Here is a 22,711-nt window from a genome sequence, read left to right as displayed (position 1 = left end):
AGGTATTTTGTTTTCAAATTGACTTCCAAATGGGAGAGAGAAATCCAGAGGTCATTCATTCAATATAGTGATGAATTAAAGTTCAAAGAAAGTTGGTTCATTTGATGTACTCTTACTGGAACTTCATTTTGTAAACAGAACGACCCCCCACTCAAGGATATCACAGCTTCCCTCCCGTACTAAAAATGATAGTACTCACCCTTGTAGGAGCAGCAATGTGAAGAAGGTCAAGGGCAGTAAGAAGGGTTCAAAGCTTTGATATAACAAGCCTTACACTTTTTTTGACAGAGCTCCTAATCAGCATCTTTCGCAAGGTCTGGAGATGGGAGAAAAACTCAAACTAGATTTTAATTCTAGGATGTATAATGTCAAGCTTGACTGTTCCTCTGAACAGTCAATTGAATTTAAATTTTTTTAATTTAAATTAATTAGTTTAGTTTTTTTAATTTAAATTCAATTGAATTTAAAGTTTTGAATTTAAATTCCAATTGAATTTATGAAAAAAAATCCAATTGAATTTAAAGTTTTTTTGTTGTTGTTGTTTTTCACGAAACACTAAGTTTATGTGAAAGGTTTTGCTGCAATATCTTTTTGCCAAGGATATTAAGCTTAAGTTATCCACAAGAAAATGGTGGGGAGAGGGAAACTTTAGTTTTGAAAGCTTTTTTTTTTTTTTTTTTTTTTTTTTTTCCCAGGTTTTTCCTGAGCACAGCAGCGTTTAAGTGTCTGCCTGCCATTAGTTGCCCCACTACCAAGTCAGGAGGGTTAATTAAACTTGCGTGAGGCAGAATTTCTTTATCTGAATCTACGTGGTTTGCATAAATATATTCTTATTTCCTTCTTTCCCTAGGATTATTCTTCTACCAGTATTGAATGTTTCAACGGACACCGTTTAAGATCAATGAGAAAAAGCATCCTGCGGTGTTCAGTCTCCAGCTTTGAAGAAATTATGGCGATACTGAGGGGAAATGTCAACAGAAGATGCTTTTCAAGGTACTGTATTTCTGTATGTTCAATCTCTGTTCGATCTGTAGATTGAAAAGCAAGAGAGAAAGCATGTGCAGTGAGTTGTGGCCTGATAAACCTCTGGCTAAAATCAGCAGAGGCCTATGAGCATGCTGATGGCATACCAGTACCTTAAAACTAGAATCCCTCTTCTCAGTGGAAGTCTTCTGCTTTTCTAAAAAAAACGTGTTTTTTTTTCCCAAACCCCTTTGAGGTGTTGTTGTGGTGTTTAGCTGCCGGCCGGGTTAAACCACACAGCCCTTCTCCAACCCTCCCACCTCCCTCTCTGGGATGGGGGAGGGAAACGGGAAAGTGAAGCCTGCGAGTTGAGATAAAGACAGTTTATTAAGACAGGAAAATAATGATGATGATGATGATGATGATAATAGTACTGCTAATAGTAATGTGTACAAAACAAGTGATGTGCAATGCAGTTGCTCACTACCCGCTGACCAGTGCCCAGCGTAACCCCTAGCAGCCCGGCTGCCCCGCCCTATCCATGGTGCAGCATGTTGCCATAAGGCATAGAATTCTTTGGCCAGTTGGGGTCGGCCATCCTGAGTCTGTCCCCTCGCAGCTGTTGCTGTGTGCCGATTCTGATCGCTAGTAGGAGAGTGAGACACCGAAAGTTCCTTGGCTTGTTGTAAGTACTGCTCTGCAGCAACTGAAACATCGGGGTGCTATCAGCACTCTTCTAAACATCCTTTCACACTTCCTAAGCCAAAACATAGCAACCTACCCGCCACTAGGAGGAGAACTAACTCTGTCCTAACTGAAACCAGGACATGTATCTTTTCCACTTGGGTGCTATTGCTCATAATTTTGAGAATTCAACATGAGCAAGCTAGGAAATGTGGGTACATACAGAACCGCGTGTATATGGTACGCAACAGACTTGGGATGTGGATCCTGCGTGAGGCCTACAGGCTTCTCTTTGTATACCATGGAGCACTGGCTTGTAAACATGGTGAAATTTCCCATCCTTGATGGGTCTAATACAACAAGTCTTTCCTCCCTTCTCTCCCCTGTCCTCTTTCTTAATGTAGGCAGTTGAGAAAAACACAGGTAAGTGGCTGTAAGTCCCCGGGATACCTATTTACGCTGGTTACTGAAGAGGATGGCACTTGGTCACTCCATGGCTTTCATTTGGCCCCAAAGCCTTCTGTAGTCATCTGAATTCACTCCTCAGTGACTTTTCTGCGAAGAGAGGTAGGTGCAAACAGGAGATTTTATGAATTCCTTGGGGAGGGAGCAGTGTGAATTGCAGCTTCGTAGGCACAAAGCAAACTGTTCTAATTGTGCAAAGTAAATTGATACTTGGTAAGTTCAAACTTAGTTTTATAGTTGGCAACCACAAAAGTAAACCTTAGCTGTGATCCTACCAGCACAGTGGTGTAGCTCTTCCCTTCCCCTTGTCCTCTTGGCTCTTTTAATGAGAGTGCAAGCAACAAACCTGTGCCAAAGGGTGCTGTATAGTAAGCAATGGGCAGGCTTTTTTCTAAAAAGCACGAGTTTGAGTTATGTGGTGTTTGGGTGTTTCTCTTGAAACGATTCTTACCTCCTTGAGCTGTTAGATCATAATGCAGGAAATGAAAGTGCTGCATGCATAAACAGAGTAATCAAACATACACCTCTTAGGAAGAGGCTTGCAATGTAATAGTGTTTGTTTTGAGCACTGTTAGATACAGTTTGACATGAATGGAGTGAAAACACCTTAGAGAAAGGTGTTGATTGTTCTCACTTTTCCAAGACAGAAATAACTGGAGTAGATTTCCCTCCTGCATGGAACAAAAGTTGCACCTTTTTTTTTTGTCTGGCTAGCTTTCAGTCTCTTTAAGAATTTCTCTACAGGTCACAGTTTTAAGTAGACGGTGTAAACGTGCAGAGCGATAAGTAAGTGGAATGCAGTGGTTGTGACAACAACTTCTGATCTGAAATGTAAAGAAAAATCAATCCACTTCAGGGTGCCTTTTTTGTTTGTCTGTTTCCATTTTACAAGAGCAACGGTGAAATAAGGAGAATCCCATCTTCACTGTTTCAAAATACTTTGTTTCTGTGTTTCAGTCACCAGAACATTGAGGAGTAGAGCTGGTGCAAAAACTGTGAGACGAGTCCACGGAGAAAACAGGGACTTGGAGCTGCGCCGCAGCTGTAGAGTCGGACGCAGTCGGTACTCTACTACTAACTCGTCCATTCTATTTGACAAACTTATAACAAAGTAAGTCATCTTTTCTTGCAGACCTCTTAAAATGATCTTTCTTAGCAAGCCTTTGCACTATGGCATGATGTTGGCCTCGACTTGCTCTGTATTTTGACAGCAAAGAGGTATGGCTGCTCCTGGCATTGAGAGTTCAATTTGTTGAGTTTTCCCCATTTGGCAGTTTTCTTAGCATCAGAAGTGCCTTCATTTTTAATGAACTTTTTGTTCCATACTCACAAAAGTGAATGTAATGCTTGATTAAGAAACTGAGGATGGTTTGATACAGTCAAAGCAAAGTAGTCCTAGCGATTCTGCATTTCTGTCCATGGTTTATTTCTGTTTCTGAAGCCAAAATTGTTTTCTGCTTCAGAATTTGCTTTCCTTGCATTTCATCATTTTCTACAACACGAAACTTAGATTCCCATGTAGAGAAGAACAAACAGCCTTTCCTCGGTTAACAAAAAATGACTTAATGCTACTGTGCAGAGCAACTTAAGAAGGATTAAAAGTTGACATAATTTTTTTATAACATCTTAGTAGGATGTCAGAATTCTTATTTTCCTCCTGCATTTAAATATATATATATTTTAAATGTGCTCAGTAAGAGGGGAAAATAAACCTGAAAACAGCGTATGTTTGCAAATCCTCAAAAGCTTGTTCTTAAATCTCTATCAAAAATAAAGATTTGACCTAATTTTTTGGTAATGTCTAAAATCTTGGCTAAGTGTCAATGACTTTTGCTTTGTGCGTACTACATTAAAATCTCTTACTGATTATGCGTGCTGTTTTATTTTGTTCATACATGCCTAACTTTGCTCTTACATGTCAACTTTGTATCTTAGTACTGCGGAAGTTGTGCTACAAAAAATGGATGAAATGGAGCAGATGCGTAGATGCCAAAGATGTTGGGAAGATGTTGAGGTACAAATGACAGAGCAAATACTCCGTCAGTTTGCCATTTTTGTAGAGTATTTCACGTAGGGAAGTAACTTAGTTGTAATTTTTATTTGAACTGAAATAACTTCCTTCCAAAGAATAGTGTGGTCTAAACTACCATTTGGTCTTGCTCTCTGGTTATATCTTCATGTCTTACTGATACGGTTGTGCTCCAGATATCTTTTAAGAGTGGAGGAAGCATCTTCTGCAGAAGATGTGGGATAACGGGGAGATGCTGAAATGCATGTCTTCCACTCCAGTTTCTGAATTGCCTTCTGCATTTTGAATAGACACTGTTTACAAACAGCTGTTTCGGACTTGGGTTTTTACTCCAAATGTTACTAAAAGCTCTGCCTGGGGGACTGAATATGCAAAAAGACTGGTGCTTTGCATCAGCTTGGCAGTTTAAGCTGTTTAGCTTTTTATCCGTAACTCCTAGATCATATTTCTCGTCATGCTCAGGAACGCACTTACTTGGAAAGCTTAACAAAAGGCAGTGCATGGCTTCCTGTGTTGGTCACTCGCTCGAATTTTGATTCCTGTTAATGTCTTTTTTCCCGAGAGCTCACAAAGAATCTCCAGTATCATGTAGCTTTAATCATCTGTTACAGGCAAATGGAGCTGTTTTCTTTAATTGACCTAACTTGCATTTTAGAATTCTTCCTTGGTTGCAAACTGCTCCCAGAGTTTTCAGGAACTTGAAGCCTTTCAAATTTCCAGCTGAATGAACTGATGGCTACTTTATGTATATTTGTTCGTGTGCTGGCCTTGCCTGAGAGCTTAAATAAACCCCTGTCTCTAGAGGAACCCCTGTTGAAGCTGTATGCAGCAATCATACTCCTCTGTCTTAGTTTTGCTCTATTAAATTAAACTATTTTATTAAATTACTGTTTCTTATGAATGATAGGCACATCGTTTTAAAACTTCCCGATAACCTACTTTCATAGCTTTTTGTTTAGCTCTGAATTGCCTTCTTTTTCTCTCAAATCACAGAATGGTTGAGGTTAGAAGAGGCCTCTGGAGGTCACCTGGTCCAACCCTCCCCTGCTCAAGCAGGGACACCTAGAGCTGGTTGCCCAGTGCTGTGAAATGAATCCAGAATTGTCCACGGTACTTTTTATTAGCATCTCTCACACGCCTGTATGATTTCTTTTGGTATGTCTGCTAGAAAGGTAGTTCTTTTTCCTTGGTTCTGTCACACTGTAGGTTATTAACCTATGATTAACTAATGCACTCAGTTTTGTATCTGGGCAAGTATTTAACCACTGCATGTACTGAGCGCTGGTTTAGAGCAGAAATTCTTGTTACTGATTGTGGGTGCACGCAATCATATTCCCATTCTCTCCTCTTGTGCAATAATTTATTTTTTGTGTGTATACGGGGTGCCTCGATAATGTTACTGTGTAAGCATCAACAGACAGACGTGTCTGTCAGTGGATGTACATGTATGCACGTCTGTTTTTCTGCACGTTTGTGACCGATCTTTCTTGCTGCTTGGAATTAGGAGAACCTTGATATCTTGACCTGTGTGAAGTCGGACTTTGAAAGAACTGGACCTGGCAGTCCAGATGAGATTGGTGAGTTCTGGTTTTAAGTTTTCTTTACTCTGTTCTAACCAAAAGCCTTGTCTTAAACAATTGAAACAAGCTAATCTACTGGGTATTTGTCTTCTGTAACAATTCTGTGTTGCTATTGACTTCACAAGCCTTAGTATGAGCTCTAGGGCTGTACTGTAGTGAGCTCAGAACAGGTGAAAAAAAAAATACAGCGCTTTTCCAAACTGCTTACAAGATAAAAGGCAACAGATGGTTGTAGACAGGTGGGAATGGAAAGAAATGGACAGCATTACTCAGCATGCGAAACGGCGATACCGCTACAGCAGAAGCGTGACAGTTTTCATGGTTTTGAGCAGCACAGCAAGAATTTTCAGGAAGCAAGATAGATAGGCTGCCAGATGTGTATGAAAAGCTCCTCCCAAGCGTGAAGCTCAGCAGGAGGGAAGATAGCGTTGTGCATTTCTGTGTTTAGGAGGCAGTCACCGTAAGCTGCTGTCAGGGCCTGTAATTAGGAGCTGTCATCTGGGTACTCAGTGACTTGTGGAATGAGGTTAAGCCACGAAAGCCCATATTAACTTGGAAGTGATGGGAAAACTTACAGTTTTTGAGAAGAACGTTAGTTGTGATTAAGGCAGTAAATTAGATCATCCTTGTAGGAGCTTTCTAAACAGATCAGAACAGGGCAAGACTGTACTTAAGGACCGAAAAGGGTGTTGCAGTAGACGAGCTGACGAGTTAGATTATGTGATAGAGCTCAGCTGCACACCTGCAAAGGAGCTCAGAGAGACAGTGACAGGAGGCTGAGCCCCAGAAAATACTTTGCTCCTCCCTTCAGAGGCCCAGAGGAGCAGAGAGATGCACAGTGGCAGGTGGGAACCCGAGGGAAGTTCTTCAGAGGAAGAATGGCTGGGCCATGGACTAGTAAGGGAGAAGCAGAGTTGACTCCTTTGGAGGTTTAGTTAGGAAAATATTAGCTCAAAGTCTTAATAAGAGGAGCTTGAATACAAGGAGGGGGCCAGTCTAGAGGGAGAAGCTTGGTTAAAGTGTGTGGGTTTCAGGGAGCTGTGCAGTAGAGACTTGCAGAGAGGAATTTTAAATAGCATGTTGAATGGGAAATTAATTGATGATCAAAATGCAAACTACAATTTTAAATCAGGAAAGAGCTAGAATATACTTTTATAATGAAAAATACGCCAGAAAAGAGTGAGGAAAGTGTCAGTGTTGTTATAAAGGAAGTTATTGGAAAAAGGAAAGGGTTAGAGGAGCACTAAAGCAGAGAAATTCATGCTTTTGTGATAGAAGTGTTGGAACACCAAGGACTGGAGATGGTAGTGATCACAAACTCATTTACTGATCGCTCAGTTTTCTGTGTGCTGTCTGTATACCCCACGGCACCTACCTTGCATTCAGAAAGCAATGCAACCTTTGGGGTTAAAAAATAAAAACCAAAGAGGGCAGTGCTTTCCAAGAAAAAAAGATAAGTCCTTTTGGCAAACAGGTAGGTGAACGGAGTATGTATGTTCCTTCCTCGGTGTCCTGCTGTTAACGTGAGAGGATATTCTCCAGAACCCAGTAGATAATTGCACTCTGGTTCTTGTGTTTTTTACCATCTTTCATGAAACAACTTCAGGTTACTTGACAGAAGCTAATGGCCTAAGCTTATGTGCATTTGGCATTGTTTTCTCATTGGTGAGCTTCAAGCCTGTGTCTGGCCCATTATTGCTCCCAGAATTTGTGGCAGAGCTAGACTTGGACTTAGATTACTACGCTTAGTCTTAGCACTACAGATTATTAAAACCCTTTCCATTAAATACTTTCTCAAACTAAGAAGTGACTTTCTGAAATAGCTGTTTTCAGAAGATCCGCATCTTAGCTAAGCAATATGACAGAATTTTGCCTGTTGTTAAACACTGAGGCTGACGACAAGTCCATCAGCAGTTTCAGAGAGGACAGAACAATGTCTAGATGCATGCTCATCTGCTAGGATTTGTGATTTCTGAAACGTGACTTGCATAAATTCATCTTAAGGTTTTGCAGGATCCACCGTGTCATTAAAATAACGATAGTAATAAAACTTACAGGCATCTGTGTAATGCATTTTGGATTTCATATAATTTGCAAAAGTACTTAACGATTCGGTGTCATTTTGTGGTACACTACAAACATCAAAAGGAAGTGAGAACAAAGAAAATGATGGTGAAGATGTTCCAAGGCGTTACAACCTTCGACAGAGTAAACCTGTTGACTGCTACCAAGCTCCTATGGAAAGTAGGTTGAACGCACAGTTTCTCTTAAAACCTTATTTCTTGCACATAAGTGAGATAAAATTTTTGAATGTAAATACATGTGTTTGCACACACAGTTCTGTTTCAGTTCTGTACCTTCATTCTGCACATGAACTTCACTGTTTTTATCAGACACGTGTGTCCTGTGCACATTGTATTTCTTTGCTGTTTGGCATGCTTAGTGCTATGTATCCTTGATATAACAGTAATTAATCACACTTAACAGTCTTGCTCTTGTGATTTTCAGTTCACCTTTAAACAGGGCGTAGTTTTCCACTTGTGCCATGCACTGATGAAAAGCAAAAACAGTTAAAAATTCTTCTGGAATTAGGGATGAGTGAAACACGTGGCATTTTCTTTATCTTTTGATATCCTCCTCTCTTAAATGTATCTGTATCATTATTCTAAATTCTTTCCTTTCAGTAAGACAAAGAGATCGAGAGAGGACTAACTCGGGCCAGCCCCATTCTGTCAGACAGAAAGAGTCACTTGAAAATGCTGGGTCACAAAAATATAGAAGACGTGCCAGGTTGGTGTATGGCTAGTGATAGCTCTTACTTATCCGTAGAGCTGTCAGTCTCCTTACTGCATAATGCTTCAAAGGGTTTTCAGTTTAGTGGTAATTACAGAGTAAGTTTATGATCGGTACTTTGGTAGTCTTAAGGTAGAGAGGAAAGAAATATTTGGAGGGGAGGAGGTGGATACTTTTAAGTTGGTTTCTTTTTTAAATCCAATATTTGTGGGTCACTGATAAGATGATTATGGAGGTAGTGTCTGAGTTTCTGTAACTGAAATTCTTTGGTTCTGGAACTGAAGCCAGAATCCCCCCTTAAAAATCTTAGTCAGACTATTTAATCTTGAAGGATACAAATGATTTTCTTAAAACCGAAAATAATTTTATTCAATTTAGAGGGAGAGGCTTTATGGAAGTTTTGTTAGATTTAAAAAAAAAAAAAAAAGAAAAAGTTATCACTCAAATACTGACTCTAGTTTCTGTTTGGAATCAACTAATGTTTCTATATGAAGTTAACCTTAAACAATAAAAGATCTAAATGAAATGATAAATTGCCTTAGTAATGATAAAGGCTTTTTGGATTCTGTAAGCAGTTAGTGCGTAGAGAATGCTGTTGATTGCCAGATATTTTGTTGAGCATTCTTGAAAGCAGACAGTTGTCACGAGGAAAATCATGTCATGGCCTTTGAAATCAGATTCCTAAGGAGTACAATGGACTGGAAAATAGATCTCAGAGTAAATTTTGAGATAGAATTCCCTTAATTTTTGGTGTTACTTAGTATCTGCTCTATTTTCTTTTTAACTTTCTGGTCTATATGCTTGCTTGCAGACAGAGACGTGCAGATGACATCAGTGATTCTACACCCTCTTGCTCATCTCCCTTGCTTAGCACGTGTGATACGGAGGATGGTGGTGAGAGCAGTGAGGATGGCGAGAGCAACCAAGAAGGTTGCTGTCGTTAGAGAATAGGGGAGGGATGAACCTCCTTCCAATGAATATTTAGCCATGTTTAAGTTTATCTGAATGTAACTGTGTAAGTTTATGTCAATTAATTAGGTCTTCTATATATTAATTAATGTCTTCTACATTTGCTTGGCATTATTACGAAAGACAAATCTTCGAGCTGCATCTTAAAGAAAAAGAAGCCCTATAACTTCTCCTTAATTCAAATCAGGACTTTTCGAGTGAAACGTCAGAAACGGGACCTAAAGAGAGTTCAGAGGGATCAAAAGAAAGTTGGAAGAAGTCAGGGAGATGCAATGCAAATAGTGTGGTAAGTCGTAAACTAATCATCATGTCAGCGAGTGTTTCCAGTGATTATGAAAGATCTCAGTGTGCCATCTACAACTACCTTTGTTGATGGTTTTCTCTAAAGCAACTTCAAAAATTGCCCAGAATGTTTCCATTGTGCTGAGATAATTTCTGATGAAACCTTGATCTAGATTGCTGCTTTCTTTAACATACAAACTCTGTTGTGTTGAATTTCTCTTTAGATTGGATTTGAGAACGTGGGTGGTCTTTCCGAACACATCGCAGCTTTGAAAGAGATGGTGATTTTTCCCTTCCTGTATCCAGAAGTTTTTCAGCGGTTCAATATTCAGCCCCCAAGGTAACTCATTACAGTGATAAATCTTAAGTCAGCTGTTTTCAGGAGAAAGTTCAATTAAGGTATCAATATGCTTCCATGCTTCAACATTTTTGGCAGCGGTGAACATTTGTTTTAGTAGTAGCAAAAAGTGGTTTCTTAAAAACGGATAGAATCAAGAATATTTGTAGGTTAAAAATATAAGCAATGTCTTAAAATTTTAAGTTTTACCATCTGGTGTTTTTAAAAAGTTGGGTTAGTTGGGTTGGAGTGGTTTTGTTCTCAGTTTTATGTACAAGTCAGCTTGATTAGTTTGTAAGCAAGAAGGGATTATCTAGTGGAAGCCAATTGTAATATGTTGCCTGGAAGCCCAGTTGTTTTTCCTGCCTACTTTTGCTTTCTTTTTTTTTTTTTTTTTCCTCTGAGTGCTAAGGCATCGCTTTTCCTTCCGGCTTTAGGCTTCCTCACTTGCCATCAGCAATAGATGGTCTGAGAGACCAAACCCAGTAACTTAATGCTTTTGAAAGGAGCATTAAATGCTTTACTAACAGATTCTGCATATTGTGAAAGCAAGAATATGCAGTTTATTGCTGCAGAATGAACTGGTGATTCACCATTCAGCCCATTCTTAGATTCTGTGCTGAAGTTTGCCCGTTTGGCTCCGGTTTGCTGTAATCACCCTGTTTGTCAGCAGTTTTGGAAGTGTCCTTCTGGGACAGTATGCTCTCTTTTGAAGGTTTTATACGTTTGAGTTACCCCCTTATTCATTTCTTTGGGTGAAAAAAAAGAATTTTCTTGTGAAACGTTGTAAAAACGCAGAACTTCTATCTGTTCTGCCTCTACCCACACTTCAGCTATTACTGCTGTCTTGTATATGACGTGTTTTGGTTAGAAAAGATGAGTTTGTTCTAGAGACGATGGTTGTAGGAGGTACTCATCATGATGTTTTTTTTCCTATCTGGATCTTTTTTATTGCAGAGGCTGTCTATTTTATGGCCCCCCAGGAACAGGGAAAACACTAGTTGCTCGTGCACTTGCCAGTGAATATAGTCAAAGTGACAGGAAAATATCATTTTTTATGAGAAATGCTTGGGACTGCATGAGAAAATACATGGGGGAATCAGAATGCCAACTTCGTGCGTTATTTGAACAGGTAAGGTTGAAATGCACAGTGTATTCTGTCAGAGTTGAAACCATTATTTTTTGTGGTCAACGTTTTTAAGTAGAACTTGCTCTTTTTTTTGTATTTTGTTAGTTTTTTTTTTCCCACTGAAATGGAAATGCCAGTGTTTCTGCTGTGAATGTCAGCTGTAAGAACTACTGGAACGATTTGCTTCCTGTCAGCCGGATACAGTGGGTTGACACAGACTGTCTTCTGTTAGTCATGCCAGATACTCCAGTAGCTCTATCAGTAGAGGTCCCAGAGGCTAACATGAAAGATCTAGTTTAGATGACATTCCAACCATGATGTTTTTGTGCATTTTTCCTTTAAATAATGCTGTTTTACTCTGTGTTTTTGTGCTAGGCCTATCAGATGCGACCTTCAACTATTTTCTTTGACGAGATAGATGGTCTCTCTCCTGTGCACTCCAGTAAACAAGACCACATTCACAGAATCACAGAATCACAGAATTTCTAGGTTGGAAGAGACCTCAAGATCATCGAGTCCAACCTCTGACCTAACGCTAACAGTCCCCACTAAACCATATCCCTAAGCTCTACATCTAAACGTCTTTTAAAGACTTCCAGGGATGGTGACTCCACCACCTCCCTGGGCAGCCTGTTCCAGTGTCTAACAACCCTTTCAGTAAAGAAGCTCTTCCTAACATCTAACCTAAAACTCCCCTGGCGCAACTTAAGCCCATTCCCCTCGTCCTGTCACCAGTCACGTGGGAGAACAGGCCAACCCCCACCTCACTACAGCCTCCTTTAAGGTATCTGTAGAGAGCAATAAGGTCGCCCCTGAGCCTCCTCTTCTCCAGGCTGAACAAGCCCAGCTCCTTCAGCCACTCCTCGTAGGACTTGTTCTCCAGGCCCTTCACCAGCTTCGTCGCCCTTCTCTGGACCCGCTCAAGCACCTCGATGTCCTTCTTGTAGCGAGGAGCCCAAAACTGAACACAGTACTCGAGGTGCGGTGTCACCAGAGCCGAGTCCAGGGGGACGATCACCTCCCTAGCCCTGCTGGTCACACTGTTTCTGATACAAGCCAGGATGCTGTTGGCCTTCTTGGCCACCTGAGCACACCGCTGGCTCATATTCAGCCGACTATCCACCATCACTCCCAGGTCCTTCTCTGCCAGGCAGCTCTCCAACCACTCATCTCCCAGCCTGTAGCTCTGCTTGGGGTTATTGCGCCCCAGGTGCAGGACCCGGCACTTGGCCTTGTTGAACTTCATGCAGTTGGCCTCAGCCCATCGGTGCAGCCTATCCAGATCCTCCTGCAGAGCTTTCCTACCCTCGAGCAGATCGACACACGCACCTAACTTGGTGTCATCTGCAAACTTACTGAGGGTGCACTCAATGCCCTCATCCAGATCATCGATGAAGATATTAAAGAGGACCGGCCCCAGCACTGAGCCCTGGGGGACGCCACTAGTGACTGGCCTCCAACTGGACTTGACTCCATTTACCACGACTCTTTGGGCCCGGCTATCCAGCCAGTTTCTAACCCAACGAAGCGTGCGCCAGGGGTGTGGCTGTGCGGCGGCCGCCGGCGAGATGGCGGTGGCAGGGGGCGGTGGCGGATCCTCGGCATCCTGCGCACCCTCCACCCGCGGCCTCGAGCGGCCCGACCCGCTGGCGCGCCTCACCTGCCCCGTGTGCCTCGAGGTGTTCGACAGCCCCATGTGCGTCCCCTGCGGACACGTGTTTTGCACACCATGCCTGCAGGAGTGCCTCAAGCTCAAAAAGCCAGTCTGTGGTGTCTGCCGCAGCACCCTGGCGCCTGGCAGCAGGGCTCTGGACTTGGAAAAGCAGTTCGAAGCGACAGAAACCACTTGTAACGGCTGCAACAAAAAGATGTTTCTCTCAAAGATGCGCAGCCACGCAGCTTCTTGTTCAAAGTACCAGAACTATATCATGGAAGGTGTGAAAGCTGTGACTAAAGAACCACTCCACAACACCAGGAACTTCCCCAATCGCTTCACCTTTCCTTGTCCATATTGCAGCAAGAAAAGCTTTGATCAAGAAGGACTAGTTGAGCACTGAAAAACATTGCACAGCATGGATGCAAAACAAGTGGTTTGCCCAATTTGTGCCTCGATGCCGTGGGGAGATCCAAATTACAGGAGTGCTAACTTCATGGAACACCTTCAGAGACGACACCGGTTTTCATACGATACTTTTGTGGTACGTGTTTCTTCATCCTTGGAATACGTGAGCCTGATGACTCTTAAAACCCAGCTTTTTTTATGTAGCCACTACTGTAAAATGTAGTCCTTGCAGATGGTATAATGCGAGAAGTTGAATTACTGTTAAGTCAGAGGAGGAGACAGCTGGTTTTGTGTTGTGTTAACCAATATGGCCCTGGCAGTAAAAGAATTTCTGTACCCTTCGTTCATAGGATTATGATGCTGATGAAGATGATATGATGGCACAGGTTTTGATGCGTTCTTTGCGGGATAAATAAAATAAAAAAGAAGACTAATTGTCAAACCAAGCTTCCATGAGAGGGAAATGGCCAGCATTCTTGCACTTCTCCCTGTCCATGCCAAGATGAACTCAGGCATTCAGAAATATGGAAGACTTTAATCTTAGTTTTGAATCCCCATTTGATCTTTTGGTATCATTCTTGTTTTTTATTAATATGACTATGTTGTTCAACCACGTAAGGCTAATTTTCTTTTTTGTTTCACACAAAGCTTATTTATAGGTCAGTGTGGAGGAGACAGTTCTGTTTTCCTTCACATCTGCCTGTTTTCTGATTGCTTTCTGCCAGTTGTGCTAGTTTGACTAAAGCCAGAAATACTCCAAATTGACTGGCATGAACTAGCTGGTAAACCTCTTCTTCCCCTGATCTTGTTTACATTTCGTAAATGATAGTATGAGAGGTGTCTTTGTGGCTCTTTTCCTTTAGTGAGACCCCTAGGTGCTAACTCACCAGATTAGTTCCTGTTTCAACTGGCCTATGATGCCTGTGATTTCATGATGTTTACCAGTGTGAGAATTCTCACAGGCAGCCTCTCAATTATATGGAAAACATGTCTCCAGTATGTCTTCAAACTGCAACATTCCTTAGCAAAAATGTTTGAAGCTGAGTAAGAAACTAGTTCAAAACACTTTAGTTCTATACCTGATTACGATTTTGTTCCATACTTTGACCATAATTTCTAGCCTGCCTGGAAAACAGAACTTTGGTGTTAGCTAAAATGCATAACTTTCAACTGTTATAGCAAATATTAATCATTTGTTGGCCTTATTAAATTGGTGTTTAAAAAATCGGTTTTCTAGGAATCTTAAGCCTTATGCTTGTAGGGGAATTCAGAAGCTTTTTCAATATCCGTATCTTATGTCAACTAAAAATTTCATATATATATTCCTAGTTGTTCCATCCCTCGAGGCAAGCTGGTAGCAAAACTTATAACCCGTAGCACTTGCACAGCACTGCCTTCTGCATTGCAGATTCTAACAAGTATTTTGAATTCCTGTTTTTACTTAAACGTCGCTAAGGTAGCTGAAGCTGTACTTAGATTGTTTTCCATATACATACAGGATGGAGGTTTAGCTTTCAAAGAAAATGTAAAATATAAACAAGTTTGAATTCATAGACAATGGATACTTGATACTCAGTTATACACTTTCATTGTAGAGTTTCATTTTTAGTTTAACACTAATTGCACGGTCAATATGCTGAGATCAAGCAGTCTCAGAGACCCGAAGAGAGCTTGGAAATTGGAGTAGTAGTGCTGAGATGTCTGGTCTCATTGAACTTGGCATGCCTGATTGGAGCAGTGGACCTGCATCACCACAGAACTGAGTACTAATCAATTTATTTGACCAATAAACTTCACACTCTGCAGACTGCAGCATAACCTTACCCCTAAGAAATGAAACGCACCCCAGCTAAAACATCTTGATTAAACTTTGTGTCCAGCAAGTTTGTGGCTTCTAATATATTTAACTTGGTCTTGGTGTGCTTTCCCTAATGTGGTAAGGCTGGTATAGATTCTCACTGAGGTATCTGCTTGGTGACTGCAATCTTAGTCTTAGGGAAAAAATACATCAGTGTGGGAAAAGTACTGTGTTATGGGGTTGGTGATTCCTAATGCTTGGTCTGTGAAGAGATTACAATGTGCTAGTGGTTGGGTAGGGATTTCTAGGTTCTGGCTATGACAAAGTTTTGTGATAAAGATTGGCCTGAGTCTAGATTTCTGCAACTGTTCTAAGTGCACTTCCATGCAATTCTGACATTCATAGGTATTACAGTTTTGCACCTACATAAAATCTGCTTGATCTTTGGGGAATGAAAAAAAAAAAAAAAAGGATGATGACCTGTTTAATTTACTGTGAACACGTTAATTTATCCTGAAAACTTGTAACTCAATGCCAAAACAGGTGATTCTAAACGATAGTTGAAACCAATTTACTAAGCCTGATATCAGCAAGTGGTCTGTGTTAACTTACCTATTTTTTATATCTTAAAATGAGTCTTGTCCTTAAAAAGCTTGTCCATTATGACTACTCATGGAAGAAAGTCATGTGGAATGGAACAAAATTTACTGAACCGGTAAGTAAAACCTATATTTTTCTATTAGTTCCATTGTTTCAACTCTTCTGACGCTTATGGACAGCATAGATAACAGAGGGGAGATTGTGGTAATCGGAGCTACCAACAGACTGGATTCTATAGATCCTGCTTTACGAAAACCAGGACGCTTTGACAGAGAGTTTCTCTTCAAATTGCTAAATACAGAGGTGAGAACTTAAATTCAACATTAGTGCTACCATGGCAAAGTCCAACTTTATAGGGAAAAAAAAAATGACAACTTGAACAAAAGAGTGATATGTGGAGACACTGCCTTGTTCCATGGAGGGCAAATCTGGTACTGGATATATATGGTCAGGATGATACCACCAAGTAGTTAGTTCTATAACCAAACCTTTCATTCCCAAAGTTGTACCTGTTTACTTAATTCTCTACCCTCAGCCCGCAGGATGGGGGAGAGACGACCACCCAGTAGCCCCATGCTGGCCTGGGTGGAGCCCGAGGCTCGTCAGGAGAACACAGCTCCCACTGAACACCATGGGCCGCTGTTGAATGGTGAGCGAGGGCCCCCGTCAGGGGGAGCAGGGCTGGGGCTAGGGAGCGGGGGGGCCAGCAAGAGCACCCTGCTCAGCGTCAGGACCAGCATGGCAGCCCAGCCCCCGGACACCCCCAGGGAGGTTGTGCCAAGGGAGCAAGCACGGGGCTGGAGGGAGGCCAGAGCTCCTTCCTCTCCTCCCTCCTGCCTTTGGCCACCCTCTACAACCCTCCTTCTTCTCCTGCCTTCTTAGAAGCTGACAGCTTATGTAATACACAATAAATGTTTGTTCATTGTCTTTTGTATTACAAAAACAAGGAGTTCCGTTTGAGGAGCGGGAGTTGCGAAAGCTCCCTGCTGAAGTAAGGAGCTGTATAATACTTGGCTAGACACTATGAAAATTCTTTTGCTTAATGTAACAAAAAAGAGAAGGCCCCTCCCCTTCTCTCCTTCTGCATCTCAGCTGCCTCTTTTGTTCAAAGACACTGTTGCAAAGCTCATGTAACCACCTCCTGATAAGTTGCTAAACTAGTGTATCAACATCCTGCCTTCCTGTCTCACGCTGGCCCAACATGACCAAAAAAAACAAAAAACAAGTTGAACCACAACGCCGAGGAAGACTATGGCCTTCATCTTCACAACCACCAGAGGGACAGAGACGACCCCCTACCAACAGTGCGCGCAGTCGCAGAATATACCAGATGTGCTGCGTAATCCCGGAATTACCAAAATATAAAAAGGGACCCTGGCGGGGGTGAGGTGCGCGCCGTTGGCAGAGCTGAGACTCCCCGGCCGCCCAGCGCTGTTTTGCTTGCTGTTGCTTACTCAATAAATTCCTTTCTATTATTAATGCAATGCTCTCTGAAAATTAATTAAGGGGGCAACTTCTACAACCCTCCTTCTTCTCCTGCCTTCTTAGAAGCTGACAGCTTAGCTGTCTACAAGAAAGAAGCGGAGAGCTTGCACAGCATTCTGTCCTTCGTCAGCAGCACGCAACAGGTAGGTGTGGCCTTGCCATGGTGGCTGTGCCTGTGTCTCCTGCGGGTCGCGCAGCTCTGCTGCCAGGATGCTGGCGGGCTGCTGGCGAGGCAGAGCTGCCGCCCTCCAGGAGCCCCGCACAGCCCTGAGCCCCTTGAGGCTTTGGTCCTGCTGCCGGCCATGGGTCTCCCCTCTCACACTCCCCGTTGGTCTCTCTGCCACCCGGCTGCCAGGATAAAGACCTGAAGATGAAGTTCCTAAGGAGCATCATCAGCGTCTGCAGAACTGCCAGAAACTGTGGCCTGTGGTGCGGCCTCGATGCCTTCTGCAACAAATACCAGCTGATATTTGTTTTTGGTATTTGTGAGCAACTTTGTTTCTCACAGGGGGACTACCCCCGTGCCGCCCAGCGCTGAATAAACACACCTACTTTACAATCTTATGGATTGTGGAGTCCGTTTTCCACAAGCCACCTCTCCTAAGCCATTCCCCACCACACCACCTAAAACCCTTACAGCTGCCTACTATGGTAGAGGCTGGAATGCTCAGCACACCATGCAAAGGATTCCCCGGCCCTGCACGTGTTGTTGGAGTTTTAATGGAATGCAGGCGTTTGAAGGTTTTGTGCCTCTCCCTGGCTTAGGAGAGGCAGCAGCACAGTGCCCGCCGGCACCAGCTCGATGTCAGCTGCTCCCTTGGACGTGTCAGGATGAAGATGGTCTGAGTGGCCAGAGACACAACACTTTCCTCCTCGTCATTCTGCAAGGGCTGGAGGACTGCAATGGAGAGCAACAGAGCAGAAATGAAACCCACCTGTCTGCAGAGACTGCGGGCAGAGCCTGCCACCCCTCCACCCGTCACTTCCCGCAAAGACACAGAGGGACCAAGGGGTTAGAGTCAGAGAATCATTAACTATCCTGTGTTGGAAGGGATCACTGAGCCCAACTCCTGACTGCACACTGGACGGCACAGGACTTAACACCACATATCCAACAGCTTTGTCCAAATGCTTCTTGAACACCCACAAGCTCGGGCACCATGCCTGCTTGCCTGGGGAGCCTGCTTCAGTGCCCAACCACCCTCTCAGGGAGGAACTTTTCCCCAAAATCTGATCTGAACATCCCCTGACCCGGCTTTAAGCCACTCCCTCGCCTCCTATCACCGGTCGCCTGAGAGGAGAGCTCGGTGCCTCCCTGTCTGCTCCCCGTCACAAGGAAGTTGTAGACAGACGTGTTTTGCTGTTAACATACTCCAGAAAAGCCCTTTCTCTTAGCCACCCCGGTACTGGCCAGCTTCAACCCCAGCCGAGCTTTTGGCCATACAAACTTTCTCCCTTCCCTCTGAAAAAGGTGAATGCCCCCTGCCCCATTGGTCGTGGACCCACACCCCGCTGCCTTCACTCACTGCTGCAGATTTCATGGATCTTCCTCTCGCTCTGGTCCTTGCAGTGCTGTGCGGCAAGACCTAGGCACAAAGCTGCTGTCAGAAGCCTGCAAGGCGCCCCCCAGGCCCACTCGCATGGGGACCCAGTCCCGGGGGGGACTCTAGGGACACTGGGGCTGGCAAAGGCTGACAAAAGAGGGACCCTGGGGGCTGTGGCTCACCGATGAATCTGATGGCTGCCTCCCGCAAGGCGACCTGAGTGTGCTGCAGGTACGGCAGGCTCTGCTGCAGGTATTTCTCCACCTTTCTCTTGTCCTGCATGAGCTGGAGAGAGCGCAAGGTTACGGGGCTTGCAGACCCTGCCCAGCTGGACAGACCACTCCCTCCTGCCAACACCCCCCCTTCCCCTCAGGCCATTCCCATCTCCCAGCCACGAGCCCTGTGGGGCTGGGGTTTTGAGGTATGGAGAGAGCTGTTGTCTTTACCAAGCACTCTGCGATCCTCCAGGTCTGCTCTGTCTGCGCCAGGTGCTTGAGTTTTTCCTGCTTCAGGAAGTTTGCAGCGGTGACAAGGGCTTCCAGGGAGGCCTGCAGAGCAGCAGAGGCTGAGATGGCACCAGAGCCCAGGGAAGGGGACCTGGCAGCCCCCACCTCTTGGCAGGGCTGCAGGCCTTTCCCAGCCCACGGTGGGATAATGCAGTGGGGGGTGAGTGTGAACTGCGTTTGGCATAAGGAAGGAGGGGAGCTGTGCCCCCATTCTCCATGACGCAGGCGGCTGCACCCCGAAGGGACACACATGCCAAGTGCCCAATTACCTTCAGCCCTGGCCCCGGACACCCAGGCAACCCCTGTGGTGTCAGTCTGCTAGTCCCTCTAGTCAGGTATGCCATACGCACCTTGGCCACGCTCTGGGTCTGGTCACTCAGGTGAAAAAAGAGTGGGAGCAGGCTCCTCTGCACGACCTTCTTCAGCTGCCTCTTGTGGCGCCACAACGCAGCCTGCATCACTTTGTTGTAGAGGCAGATGGAGAGCTCTTGCAGCTGGCTGCACTCCTGGTAGGAGGAAGAGAGGAAGACTTCAGCAAGAGCTGCTCCCTGCCCGCGGTGAGCAGGGGCGTTAGGGTGGCTGACGTGAACGGAGGTGCTACAGAATCAGAGTGTGCTCAAAGGAGCTGTGGCCAGATCTGTAGCCACAGTGAAAGGACGCAGCCCCACTAGAGGGAACGTAAGAGGCCTCCTTCACGGGGGGCAGCTGTCATGAGAGTGCCCATTTGTGGGCTCAGGTCCCGCAGCAGCCTTACATCGTTAAACAGTGGCAGGATGTCCCCAGCCACTTGCAGAGCGATGGAGCTGGCCTGCTTCCTCTTCACGTGGTCCATCACGTTTCCGATGAGAAGCAGGGCCTTCATCTTGGTGTCAGCCCTGGCAACCTGCAGGCCCTGAATGATGCCTGGCAGCAGCACGGGAAGTTTTCTTGCCTGGAGGAAGGACAGAGTTTCCGTTTGGTGAAACGATGAAAGGCCACCCTGGGCAGAAGCCTGTGGTGCCAGAGCACCAGGCTGCCATCTTGCTCGCGCAGAGGCAGCACGACGAAAAGGAGGGCAGCTGAGCAAAGACTCTGTGCCCCCTTTCGGACCCGCCCCAAAAGGTACATGGCATGCATGGAAAGCTCCCCAGAGAGCCGCTGGGCCCCTCCATGGCCAGCTCATTTCTTGGCCATTTCTTCTGCGCCACAGAGCTGCGGGCAGAGCAGAGCTCTCCCAGCTGGCCGGGAGCAGGCCATGATACCTTCAGGACAAAGGCCCACTGGCCTTCACAGTAGTGTGCCCTACTCACCATGACAGGTGTCTCTGACGCTCGGAGGAGAGCGCTGAGCACCAGCGAGTGCGTCACTCGGTTGGGATGCTTCAAGAGCCTCTGGAGATGGTGCAGGGCCCCCGAGTCGTCTTCTCCAACATCTGGGTGGGCCAGCAGCTGAAAGGAACACAGCATTGAGAGACTGTCAGAGGCTGCAGGCAGCTCCCGGCTCTCCCGGCGCCTCAGGCCAGGGGCCCCGGGGCCAGGCAGCCTGTCCTGGGGCAGCTGTGGCTGTGGAGGGCCGCAGGGCCGCTGAGTGCCCTGTGCCTGGCAGCACCCAGCAGCCTTTCTTTGCTTGCTGCTCCCGCACGGACGTCCTGGAGGAGCTGCCAGTTTGGGGGTAGATGGGCAGAGGCACACACACGGCCCTGAAGAGGAGCAAGGCCTCGTCCAGTAACTCACCGCCAAGTGAGGGATGCAGTTGTCCTCTGAGATGAAGCCCGGGAGCCTGCGCAGCTTCTGCTCCTGGAGCACGCTAAGTGTCTCCCTCAGGACATTCTCCATCGTCTGGTGCTGGGAGAACATGGTTTCCCACATGGCCAGGGCAGCGCTGCAAGGACGAAGCACTCAGTCAGCAGGGCACACTCCGCCCCAGCGCCGTGGCCTGCACAGGCCCCGCAGGCCCCAGGCTGTCCTGCAGCCCTGGCCCTGCCGCCCCCCTCCCTTGGGGTGCCCTGGGAGCCTTGTCCAGGCAAGCAGGAGAGGGCAGAGATGACGTTCCCTGTGGTGGCAGGGATCCTGGCTGGCTTGCTCAGCTCTGGCTGCCCTGGCTGTGGCCAAGGAACCACGGCTGGCAAGCATGGCGGCGTGGAGGGCCCTGCTCTGGAAACGCAGCGTGCAGTTTGCTGTGGATGTGTCAGGCGGATGTGTCCTGTCCCCTCCCCTCCCATACAAGAAGCCCTGAAGGTTGGCATGCCTGTCAGATGATGGCGAGATCTGCAGCAGGGTGCTGGCCACCTCCCTTGGCCGCTGGTTGGCCAGCCAGAGGATGAGGATGTCCAGGCTGCGCCGGGCTGATGCCGTGTTGATGCACTCCACGTGTCTGTAGATGCACCTCACGATCTCTGGCACCTGGAGAGGCAAAAGTGGAGTGCAGACGTATTTTCAGCCACTACTCACACAACTGCCCTTCCCATCGCTCTGGGATGGCTTCCAGGGATTGCCTGAGGTGCCTGAGAGGGCTGGACGTGGCAGGGAGGAAGCGGGGCCTGACATGGGCTAACGGGCACGGCAATCCAACTACAGGCCACTTACGTCGGTCAGCCAGGAGGCAGGGTCTTCGATGGCCATATCCAGAACAATGCCGGCCTCCTGCTTGTCGTATATGTTGGAGTCTCTCAGGGCTTCAATGACCTGGAGGATGACGTCTGTCCTCTGAGACTGCTGGAGGTATTTTCCAAAGTTCTGCAAGGAGGAAGGGACGTAAGACACGTTGCAGCAAGTGCCCTGATGGTGCTGCAGAACTGAGCGGTGAGAGCAGCTCTGGAGACAGATGCCTGGCCGTGCTGGCAGCAGCGCCCACGGGAAAGCAGGAAGCAGGGGCTGCAGTCCCTGCGTGGTGGGGGCTGAGAAGAGCCCTCGGGGTGAGGGACCAGGGTTGGAGGCACGGGCCCAGGGTGCTGGCCCTGCAGATATGTGGGGCTTGCCGGTGGCCAGGAGGGCCAGGAGGAGCTGCTGCTGTGAGGCTGGAGTACCGCCTATGGAGAGGTCCTACTCAGGGACAGCAGGACCGCGCGGGCCAGAACAGCGAGGCCACACCAGCCGCACTGATGCCGGAGCCCTGTGTTCCCACAAGTCTCCTGCTGCTGCTGGGACAAGTGTGCCAGGAAGGGAGGAACTCATTACCGTGGCAATGTCCGTGGTAGTGGGCGAAGGAAGCCACGGTACGGCCTTGGCTTTCCCTTGAGGCTGTTGACTAGCTTCTGGTGCTGTTCTTCCTAAACACGGCAGCGGAGGGGGACAAAAAGAAGAAGATTCACAAGGACAAGCCACTTTTGTTAGGAGGCTTACCAAGTGGCGAAAAGAGCTTTTGAGTAGGAATGGCTGAGGAGGGCGGAGATGCTGCAGAGCCCTATGTTAGCACTATGTTAGCACTATCTGAGCTGCATAAAACCGTGCATGTGGTTCACTAAACCTTCCAATTCTTCTTAGATGTGAGAACATTTCACCACCAGG

The 22,711-nt window shown here is 45.9% G+C and overlaps 1 pseudogene across 1 annotated transcript; it reads left to right on the top strand.

Moving 5' to 3' along the window:
• Positions 1–12,799: 12,799 nt before the first annotated feature.
• Positions 12,800–13,906, top strand: LOC311428772 (E3 ubiquitin-protein ligase RNF114-like; annotated as a pseudogene). Its single transcript has 2 exons — positions 12,800–13,429; positions 13,644–13,906. The product of its transcript is annotated as an E3 ubiquitin-protein ligase RNF114-like (transcript).
• Positions 13,907–22,711: the final 8,805 nt, after the last annotated feature.

This window comes from Aythya ferina (assembly GCF_964211825.1).
Source record: "Aythya ferina genome assembly, contig: HAP1_SCAFFOLD_137, whole genome shotgun sequence".
In the NCBI taxonomy this organism is placed as follows: domain Eukaryota; kingdom Metazoa; phylum Chordata; class Aves; order Anseriformes; family Anatidae; genus Aythya; species Aythya ferina.
The sequence above is the reverse complement of the archived record's forward strand: the minus strand, read 5'-3'. Positions and strand labels throughout refer to the sequence as shown.